This window comes from Trachypithecus francoisi, unplaced genomic scaffold, assembly GCF_009764315.1.
Source record: "Trachypithecus francoisi isolate TF-2019V2 unplaced genomic scaffold, Tfra_2.0 Lachesis_group8, whole genome shotgun sequence".
In the NCBI taxonomy this organism is placed as follows: domain Eukaryota; kingdom Metazoa; phylum Chordata; class Mammalia; order Primates; family Cercopithecidae; genus Trachypithecus; species Trachypithecus francoisi.
The window spans coordinates 61,001,564-61,012,361 of record NW_022681473.1 but is presented as its reverse complement, the minus strand read 5'-3'; positions in this window follow the sequence as shown (position 1 = coordinate 61,012,361).

Genomic DNA, 10,798 nt, shown 5'->3' with positions numbered 1-10,798 from the left:
TCACCATCTTCAAAATTCATATATAGGTCTTAGACATGAACAAAGTGTAGTGTTGGGGCCTTGGTTCATTCTTCTTTACTTTATATTTGTTTTGTATAATTTTTGACTCTTTTTTCTAATACCTTTAAGCTATATTCTCTTCTGACGGCCATTATTCAGAAGTACTAATAAATTAGGCTATAACCAGGTACTAGTTGTTGGATATCATCACTCAGCAGAGAAATTATAATGTCTATAATGTTTGTGTAATTCAAATAAAAGAGGCTAGGCGAGGTGGCTCATGTCTGTAATCCCATCACTTTGGGAGGCTGAGGCAGGTGGATCACCTGACGTTGGAAGTTCGAGACCAGCCTGACCAACATGGAGAAACCCTATCTACTAAAAATATAAAATGAGGTGGGCGTGGTGGTGCATGCCTGTAATCCCAGCTACTCAGGAGGCTGAAGCAGGAGAATCACTTGAACCTGCGAGGCAAAGGTTGCAGTGAGCTGAGATCGTGCCATTGCACTCCAGCCTGGGCAACAAGAGCAAACTCCATTTCAAAAAAACAAAAATAAATAAATAAAGAGAAAAATTAAGGAATATATATACTGCATATGTAAATGTCTATGTACTTGTCACCTATTTACACCACTGCCTTCAAATAGAGGCCCTTCTTTATCTTTCAATTCTGGATGTGTGCATATCTTTCAATAAGGTGTGTGCGTAAGTGCTGAAGTGTTGGATCTTGGCTATGTAGTGCAAGTATTAATTAAAGAATAATTCATAAATTTTCTTCTGTTTGCAGCGTATTTCACCCACAGACAATAATAAATTTCACTGAATGCTTTCTAACTTCAAATGAATGATTTTCTTATTATGTACAAGAGTAACTTCCTTCTTTACTTGATCACTCTATATTTTTATTGATAAAAAAGTATTATCTTGAGAAGAACATGGGATTTGGCAAGAGAGAAACTGCATTTAATTCCAACTTGGTTACTTGCTATTTGTGCAGAGGAACAAAGTGAAAACGTCCTGAGTTTTAATGTTCTCATATATCCAATGAAAAAATAATGTTTGGGATTTATGGGTTTAAAAAATTGATACATCAGAATATATAGTTTAATTTTAAGAAGTTTATGGCAGTAGAAATTCATATTAAAGGCTTTCTCTAATTATATAACTGTCTTTCTGTACTAGACTGTGAATAAATAGAAATAGTTTCTTCATATAACTGTAGTTGACTTAGATTTAACACACAACAAAGAGGCCTTAGACATGTTCGATAATAAATATTTTGCTGTTTTTGCCCTCCATGGAGTTTTTGCTATATTTCAAGTGGCAGCGGATTCCTAAGGAGCGTGTTTCCATCAACAGTAAAAAATAAACCCTTCTGCTCTGCCAATCACATTCTCACAGAAATTCATACACTTAATAAGTGAAACCCACAATGATATCGCATCTGTTTTTGATTTGCTTGTGTATATCAGAGCAGTCTTAGTGAGGGTTAGTGTCACTGATAGGGCTGTTAGTCTCCCAGGATTGTTTTACAAAGATGCTGTTTCCACAAGCTTATTTCAATCATTGGGTTTTTCTTGGTCTTACTCAAAGGATCCAAGGCTCAGAGGATTCCCCAGTCCTTCTGAGTCTTAGGTCTTCCGGAATAGAGAAAGCAACACAGCCAGCTTCTGGGCTAGTGCTGGGACCTAAACCAAGAAGACAGTCCATCTTGCAGAGCCCAATATATCTTCAGTTGCAGAGTAGAGGAGATAAAAAGTATCTGGTATTCCATATGGGACAGTAGGTGTTCCATGAGTCTCAGGTTTCAGATTAAGCACACTACAGGTTCTTCTGAGTAAAGAAACTGTGAGTTATTTCTTCCTATGTTTACCTATGCTGCAGCACTCGTGCAGAACAACGGCTTAAGAGGGTGCAAGACACAGAGTAAAGGTGTGTTCCAGGCTTGTGAAAGGATATTTGTTACCAAAGAGCATGTCTGACCACCTAACCAGACCATATTCTTTTGAGCTAATTAAGTGTTCTTTGAAGGGTGCCATATAACTTTTAAGGCAGCCAAACTCCATGCAGAAGAATTAGCCCAGAATGTGAAAAGATGGTTTATTTATTTTTTAATGGGAATCAACATAGGAAAGGGGCCTGGGGCTTGTTGCCTTAATGTAGCCATTCATAGATAACATTTCCTACAAGGTAAGAAAGATTGATTAGGTTCTTCCTCACAAATGCCGGTGTGGTTTGTATTTGCTTTCAGCTCGCTGGTTAAAGATTTCCTTGGAACAATTAAGGCAGGAAAGATTTACTTCACTTCATCCAAAACAGAAATGGAGCTAAAACACAAAGCTAGGTGTAGTGAGTGTGAAAGCCATTTTCTTAAGACAGCAAGAGATATAATTGCAGGAAGCTCTGAATGCAATTTTTATTATTGAGTTGTATTTTCTTTTGGCTTTCCTTTGGTTTTTTGTTGGTTTGTTCGAAAATGTGTCTATTTATTTGGAGCAGGATAGAGTTGGGGTTGTAAAGAAAATGGAAAAAAATGGAGTATGATATAAATCAAGGGACAAGGGTATAAGAGAGATGCAATTGTTTAATATAAGGAGAAAATGAAACTCAAAGGGAAGAATTCAGTGAAATTTCACTATTGGTACTTTACAAATCCGTAAGCCCTGTTGGACCGCATGTGTTGGACAAGGTTCTGATAATCTCTGAGAAGAGGATTATAAGTTTCTAAAATTAGTTGCTCACTGATTATGCATGACCTCTATTTCTGCAGGGTTTCTGAGTATAATCCCATAGCTGCAGTGGGATGTTGCTTTGAGTAAGATAAAAAGAGATTATTAGAGACAAAGTAGAAAAATGTGTGAATTGTAATAGAAGATGCAGCTGGAAACCATCACTCTCAGCAAACTATCGCAACAACAGAAAACCAAACACTGCATGCTCTCACTCATAGGTGGGAACTGAACAATGAGATCACTTGGACTTGGGAAGGGGAACATCACACACCAGGGCCTATCATGGGGAGGGGAGGGGGGGAGGGATTGCATTGGGAGTTATACCTGATGTAAATGACAAGTTGATGGGTGCTGATGAGTTGATGGGTGCAGCACACCAACATGGCACAAGTATACATATGTAACAAACCTGCATGCTATGTACATGTACCCTAGAACTTAAAGTATAATAATAAAATAAAATAAAATAAAAAGAAATTGTCGGAATGCCCCTTTGCAGCCTCCATGCATTTCCAGACATTTACTTAAGTCCAACTTGATGATAATGAAGTTCTGCTTTTAAGAACATTTCTGCATTTGAAAGACTGTTAGCATAAATAAGCAAGGTAATTTACGAGTGACAGTAGTTTTGAATGGTTTTTGACTAGAGAACTGTAAACACTCCATTGATGGTAATAAACAGTTTGAAATGATGAGGTATGTAATTTCACAGTAACGTTTTAGCAAAAAGACTTAAATGTAATTATTACAAATTAGCATAATGAAGCAATATAATTACATAGGTTGTTCATATAATGAAATTTAAAAATTGGACTTGTATAGAAAATTAAAGTGTTTGTTCCTTTTCCTGAAAAAAAAAAAAAAAAAAAGAAGATACTGAATTTCTCAAGATTCTTAGATGAGAATTGAATCCCTGAAGTTGAAAAGGAAGCCAAGAGTGTGGACTGTGAAGAGTAGGCCATCTGCTTATTTTAGGAACGGTTGGTTGAATTGATGTCTAAGCTAGTTTTTAAGATCAACTCATTTATATGTCTGTATAGGTGTTACTTTAATAGATTAATACACATTAATTTAAAAAGTAATATCCTTGGTACTTCTGAGGAGAAAGTTCATATAGAGTGGGCATGAAAAAAGATATGAGTGGGGAAACTCAGACCTGGAGATGGAGAGAAAAAAAAAAATGGAAGGATGAAGAGCAGAACCTTTTACCTGACTAAGATCAGATGAGGAGGGTAAAAATCCCCTCTACGCAAATCTACTCTTTCACTTAGTTCCTTGACACGGTATCTATCCTGGGGAATCCCTTGCCCGACAACTCAGCATTCTCTTTAGCTCTGGAATACTTGCCCTATCTGTTACTAGATTCACTCTCTTTCTGCTTGGCAATTTTTTTTAATCTTGGAAAATTGAACTTTTTTCATAAAAATCAATTGACCTTCTCATCATCATATGTAGCCTCTTCTCCTTCCAAGTATATTCAGCTTTATTGAAACCACCTTTCTATCTTCTCACTCCAAGAGCCCTCACTGTTGTTGGACAACTGCAGATTCATCCTGTGGTTCCGTAAGTAATTTTTTTTTTTTTCTCAATTGTATCTCTTCCAGTCATCTCTTTTGTTTTCACATGAGCTTTGGTTTAACTCTAATAAGCATTGTCTTTCATTTACTTATAAAGATCAGTATCAAATGTGATTCTTTTGAAAATCTACCCTATAAAGCAGTATTCTTTGTTTGACATTTTGGTTCAAGGGGAAAAGCAGAATGCTCACATAATAGTCTCATTGAATTGTCTTGTCATGATGAAAACTTAGTTTCAAAAATTGCCAGGTCACTTCATTGTTTCAAATTCTTCCTCATACCAAACTTATCTGACCTGAAGGGACTTAGTTATCTCTTTTGAATTCAAAAGAAGACTTCTCAGTACATTTTGATCATTCCAGTTACTATATTTCTGTAATTTTGTGCCAATTGCTGCTTTCAGTTGTTGTATAGTGCATTCATCATCTTGCAGTCTGTAATCAGACTTCTCCCTCCCTACTTCTCTGAAGTTTTACTAAACACTCATTAAGGTCTAATGGTTTTATTTCACATCTTATTTTCAACACAACTGGGACGTGTAATTCAATAATAATAACAGGAAGAATAGTAATAATAGCAAGAATAATAACACTGGAATAAAGACTCAGAACTGTTAAAGTTTAGTAGGAAGACAAGAGTATAAAGGTATCAAGGAAATCAAAGTAGAAGAAAGTTTGAAGAAGGAATTGCTCATGATTGGTAAATGAAGTAGTGCATTAGAGCAAATGACTTGATTCTGAATCACTGCTTGGTTAAATACTGTCTGTGTGACCTTGGGCAAATTGTTTAACCTACTCATGACAAAATTGTGTTACATGTAAAATGGAGAACATATCTGTAAACATTTTGTTAGTTTACTATGATAAGTAAATGATATATTGTAAAAATTAAATTCTGTAATATGGTTAACCCAGGACACAGCTCATGGTAAATGCTCAAAAATTCAATTTAATAATAATAATATGGAAAACAAATGTGCTTCAGATTAAAAAGTCCAGGTGGTTGAGTACTGCCATTGATATCGACTATACCATATGCTGGAGATACAGCTAATGAAGAGATTCAATGTCCATAACTGTTTTCTTTATTGATTCTTTTTTTTTTTCTCTTTGGTTTTTAATCTAACAGAATGATACAGTAGAAGTAAAAAAATACAGACTAGCTTTTTGGTTTTTTTTTTTCTTCTTTGAGTTCCAGATCCATGATTAAAATTTAGATTTTGTATGTGTTAATATAAAGTAGATATGAGGTAGTTCTACTCCAACCTGCATGAATAGAGAGTTCAGAGTGGTGAAAGGTCACATTGGGCTGGTGGCAGCACTGAGGCTACAACTCAGATACAGCCTAAATCCTAGTCCAGTTCTCTTTCCAGTGCACTATGCAAGTTTAAGACAACCTGCAAGATTTATTTCCTTAGTTGTTCCAGAGACATAGATTAATGTGCCATATTAATCATTACAAAGCAATTACATTTCCTATTCTATTGTTATATTAGTTAGTGATGTCATTATTTGTTTCCAGACAGCATGTCTCAAAATATTTTATTGTCTTTTATTAATCTTCAATTAAACAGAATTCATTATTTTATTCATTCATTTACTTATACACACTTCTTCTCAGTCCCATTTTCACTGTTAAGGATATATTCCTGGTTCTGTTCTGGTCTATTGCAATAACTTCCTGGAGCATGTCCAGCTAGCTGTCTTTCTCCTCTTCAATCAATATTCTTGCCTTTTAAACCATATTTACTCAACAAAAATCTATTATGCTAGATGCTATGAATATACCCATAGCCATCATGGAACTTAAAATTTATTAGATAAGAGTAATGCAAAATATGTAATTAGGAATTGTATTACTGTATAATTAGGAAATGGAGAATTAAAAATAAGCATATTGTCCATTACAAAGAGTTCTCTGAAAAGATAAAACTTAAATCTTGAGGCCGGGTGCAGTGGCTCACGTCTGTAATCCCAGCAGTTTGGGTGGCCGAGGTGGGCAGACCCCTTGAGGTCAGGAGTTCGAGACCAGCCTGGCCAACACGGTGAAACCCTGTCTCTACTAAAAATACAAAAATTAGCTGGATGTGGTGGCGTGCACCTGTAATCCCAGCTACTCAGGAGACTGAGGCAGGAAAATCAGTTGAACCCGGGAAGCAGAGGTTACAGTGAGCTGAGATAGTACCACTGCACTCCAGCCTGGGCGCTGGGCGACAGACAGAGACTTGGTCTCAAAAAAAAAAAAAAAAAAAACTTCATTATATTACATTCTTCTTGAAACTTTGGTAAATATCAGAAACTCAATAAGTATTTTTGAATAACTAATCAATTGTTAGTATGAAGAACTAAATCTAAAGTCTTTGGCCTTTAAATCTCTGAATTGATTCACCAATTACTTGTTCAATCATATTTCTCATGTCTCTAAGTCTTCAGTATTGTAGATGACTTGATATGTACAGTTATTTACCCACTTAATTTGAAATTTTACTTGTCTTGCTTATTTGTTTCAATGTCAGTCATCGAAAGCCTATAGTTTTTCTGATAAATAAATCTAATGACAACCTCTCCGTGAATCTTTTCCCATTCCCAGAATTAAAGGGAATGTCTACTGTGTGGGTTGCTGTACACATGTCATTGGATATCTCTCATCATTTCTATCCTGATCTGTTTTGCGACGTAGTTATTTGTGTCCATATTTTGGGGTCCTCACAAGTGTGTGAGATGAAGTATATTTATGGTTTATATTTGATTCCTTATGTAGCATAGTACTATGCAAAATGAACTTAAAGAAATGTCCATGAACTTAATTCTTTCATTCATTCACAATTCATTTCTTATGTTACTTTATTATCTTAATGCTGCCATTTTCCTTTCTTTTAGTGATATTATTCAAGTTTGAGTAGATGAGAAAATGAAGATGAAGGGAAGAAAAAGAATTTGCAAAAGCTTGAAGAAACAAATGGGACAAAAATTCAGGGTAGACTAGACGGAATGGAGGGAGGAATATATGGTGTGAAAGATGAACACCATCTCTTCAGTTAGAATAATGCTATATGGGCCGGGCGCGGTGGCTCAAGCCTGTAATCCCAGCACTGTGGGAGGCCGAGATGGGCGGATCACGAGGTCAGGAGATCGAGACCATCCTGGCTAACACAGTGAAACCCCGTCTCTACTAAAAAAAATACAAAAAAAAAAAAAACTAGCCGGGCGATGTGGCGGGTGCCTGTAGTCCCAGCTACTCGGGAGGCTGAGGCAGGAGAATGTCGTAAACCCAGGAGGCGGAGCTTGTAGTGAGCTGAGATCTGGCCACTGCACTCCAGCCTGGGCGACAGAGCGAGACTCCGTGTCAAAAAAAAAAAAAAAAAAAAGAATAATGCTATATCAGTGCCTGCTTTGCACATTACTTAAGAGAAACACATGAATATGTGTAATCATTTAAAGCAGGAACATGATTCCAATATATACACTATTATGTTAGTAAATCACCATGCAAAACAAGAACTACCTACACTTTATTTCTCTTCAAGTATATTACTGGAGGAAGAAAAAAGGCAACTCTTTTATGAAAGACTTCATATTAAATTATAGGGATAATAATTGTCATTGATTCAGTGGTATTGAACTCCTAAAGAAACTACAACAGTATTCTGAGCAATGTATTTCTGGAGCTTCAAGAATGATAATATGCTTAATCACCAGCAATAGTGAGTCAGACAAAGATAAATGCTATGATGTGCATGCAAGAACCTGCAAGAGACTTCATGTTTACTGCCAAGTCAATAACTATAAAGTATTGAACCTACTGCTTTTACCATATTAGAAATCTGTTAAAGTTTATAGTTATTATTGTTGTTACCATTAATAGTCCTACAAAACCATGATAACTTTTACGTCAGTGAAGTCTCTCTGACTTATTTATCATCCTTGAGTCAGGAGTAACCACCAATCCTTTCTTAAGGTAATTACTTTGCTGCAATGCCAAGGTTACATTTATTCTGATAAAATAACTCTAGTCCTTCATTTCTCTCTCTCTCTTTCTATCTCTCTCTCTCTCTCTTTCTCTCTCTCTCTCTTTCTTATATTCCAGGATGTCCAGTATTAGAGGACAATCTAAAAGATGACAGCATTTTCAAATCACATTAACCTAAGAGACATCTGGTACACTATGACTGGGATCCTAGGAATGGAAGATGCACACACATGGATTTCCATCCCAATCTGTTGTATGTGCATAGTGGCTATTGTGGGCAATGCCCTCTTGTTATTCCTGATCTTTACTGAGCACAGTCTTCATGAACCCATGTACCTTTTTCTCTCCATGTTGGCCCTAGTGGATGTCTTTCTCTCCACAGTCACTACAACAAAGATGCTAACAATCTTCTGGTTCAAAGCTGGGAGTATTTCTTTCAGTGGCTGTGTATCTCAGATGTTTTTCCTATACTTCGTCTTTGTGGCAGAGTCGGCCATATTGTTGGCCGTGGCATTTGACTGTTATGTGGTCATTTGTTACCCACTAAGATATACTGCCATTCTGACCACCTCAGTCATTGGAAAAATGGGTATTGCATCTGTGATTAGGAGTTTCTTCATCTGCTTCCTCTTGGTTTTTCTGGTTTGTCAGCTTACTTATTGTAGGAGGAACATTATTCGGTACTCATATTGTGAACATATGGGCATTGCCAGGCTGGCTTGTGACAGCATCAAAGTCAATATCTACTACTGAGTGATTGTGGCCTTGTTATCCACATGCCTGGATGTGGTGCTTATCATCATTTCCAATATTCTTACACTTTGTTCTGTGTTTGGAATTCCTTCCCAAGGCACCCGTCTCCAGGCTCTGGGTACTTGTGGCTCCCATGTGGTTGTCATCCTCTTTGCTCACCGATTTGTGGGCCACAGTATACCACTCCATATACATATCCTTCTTGCTAATCTTTATGTGGTGGTAACACCCACTCTCAATCCCATCATTTATGGAATTAAGACCAAACAAATTCAGGAGAGAGTTATTCAGGTCTTTTCCTTGAGCAAGATATTTTATTGATATAGAATAACAGCTTGGTTCTTTATTTTTAAAGTAACTCCACAACTGAAGAGACCCTAAAGGTATAGTCAACATTTTGTTTCATGCCAGCATTAGGAATGGCAATAACTGAACATTTTTGAATAAATGAGACAATATTAACATCTTATTATTTATGCTCCTCTTGTTCAGTACAGCATTAGATGAAAGTCATCTAATTTTTTTGGTAATATGCAGTTTTGTTACAATAGGGTTAAAGCATAATAGTTCCATAGATAATTTTAATTTTGTATGGATACAGAAAAAGATGAGCATTAAAGATATAGTCCACTCTCACACACTAGACAAATGAAAAACAAAAGTCCAAATTAACCTAACAGAATTTTAGCACACTTCACTATAATATTACATCCGTAGTTCATATAAAATAGTACTGACATATTTAAATTCATGACTTAGCAACTGAGTATTTGGACTCTGAGTTCAAGTTTGATTTTCAGATGTCCCATTTATTCAAGAATATTTACTCTTTCTGAGCTTCTCCATATTTATCTTTATAAGGAGCATAAAATATCATATACCTTGCAAATTGTCAAAAGGGCTAAATGAAATAATCTATATTAAACTCCTAAAACAAAGCCTAGGACAAAATGAAAATAAAATAATGTTGCTTATTGTCATTTTTAGCACTTGTATAATCAGTCTGCATACTCCAAACACTGGACCTGCAGGACAAAGAAAGGAAGTTGCTTTTCTTTCTTTCTTTCCTACATACAATATCATAAATTATGGCCCATAATGACTTTTGGTAATCTTGGGGTATGAAATCACCTTAATTACTCATCATGGAGATAGGAGAAAGATTTTACCAGAGGTATAGATTTCAAAATTGTTAGTACACATGTTAATTAAAACCATTTAAATGAACCAAAAATCTATACCTGTTCCTTAAATAAATGTAAAAGTAGCAGTTATCCTCTTGGTCATTATATGATATTGCTACGAATAGGATGTTATCACCATACAGGCAATAATTACTAATGTTACTGGCAACAGTAAATGACATTTATTGGGAAATGAAAACAAGAAATGAATGTCTGATAAGATAATAAAATAATTGTTAATAATTAAATAATAACGATTTTACATGTTCACTAATACAAGCATGCATGGAAACTTACAAATATGTGTATATATTTACTCACAGTATTGTTGACAATGAAAAGCTGAAATAGTATAAATGCCCAGGAGGAAGGTATTAAAATATTTGTTAAAAATACTACAGTGCAATTATTACAGAACAAGTTACCAGTAAGTGCTTACATGGAAAGAAACTTAAAAAATATTTTGAAGAGGAATTATAGGTTGCAGAATAATACATATGATGTGATCACAAATTTAGGGATGTACACTGACACTTACTTATATTTGGAACTCTACAAGCAACATATGTGTATAGAATTATGA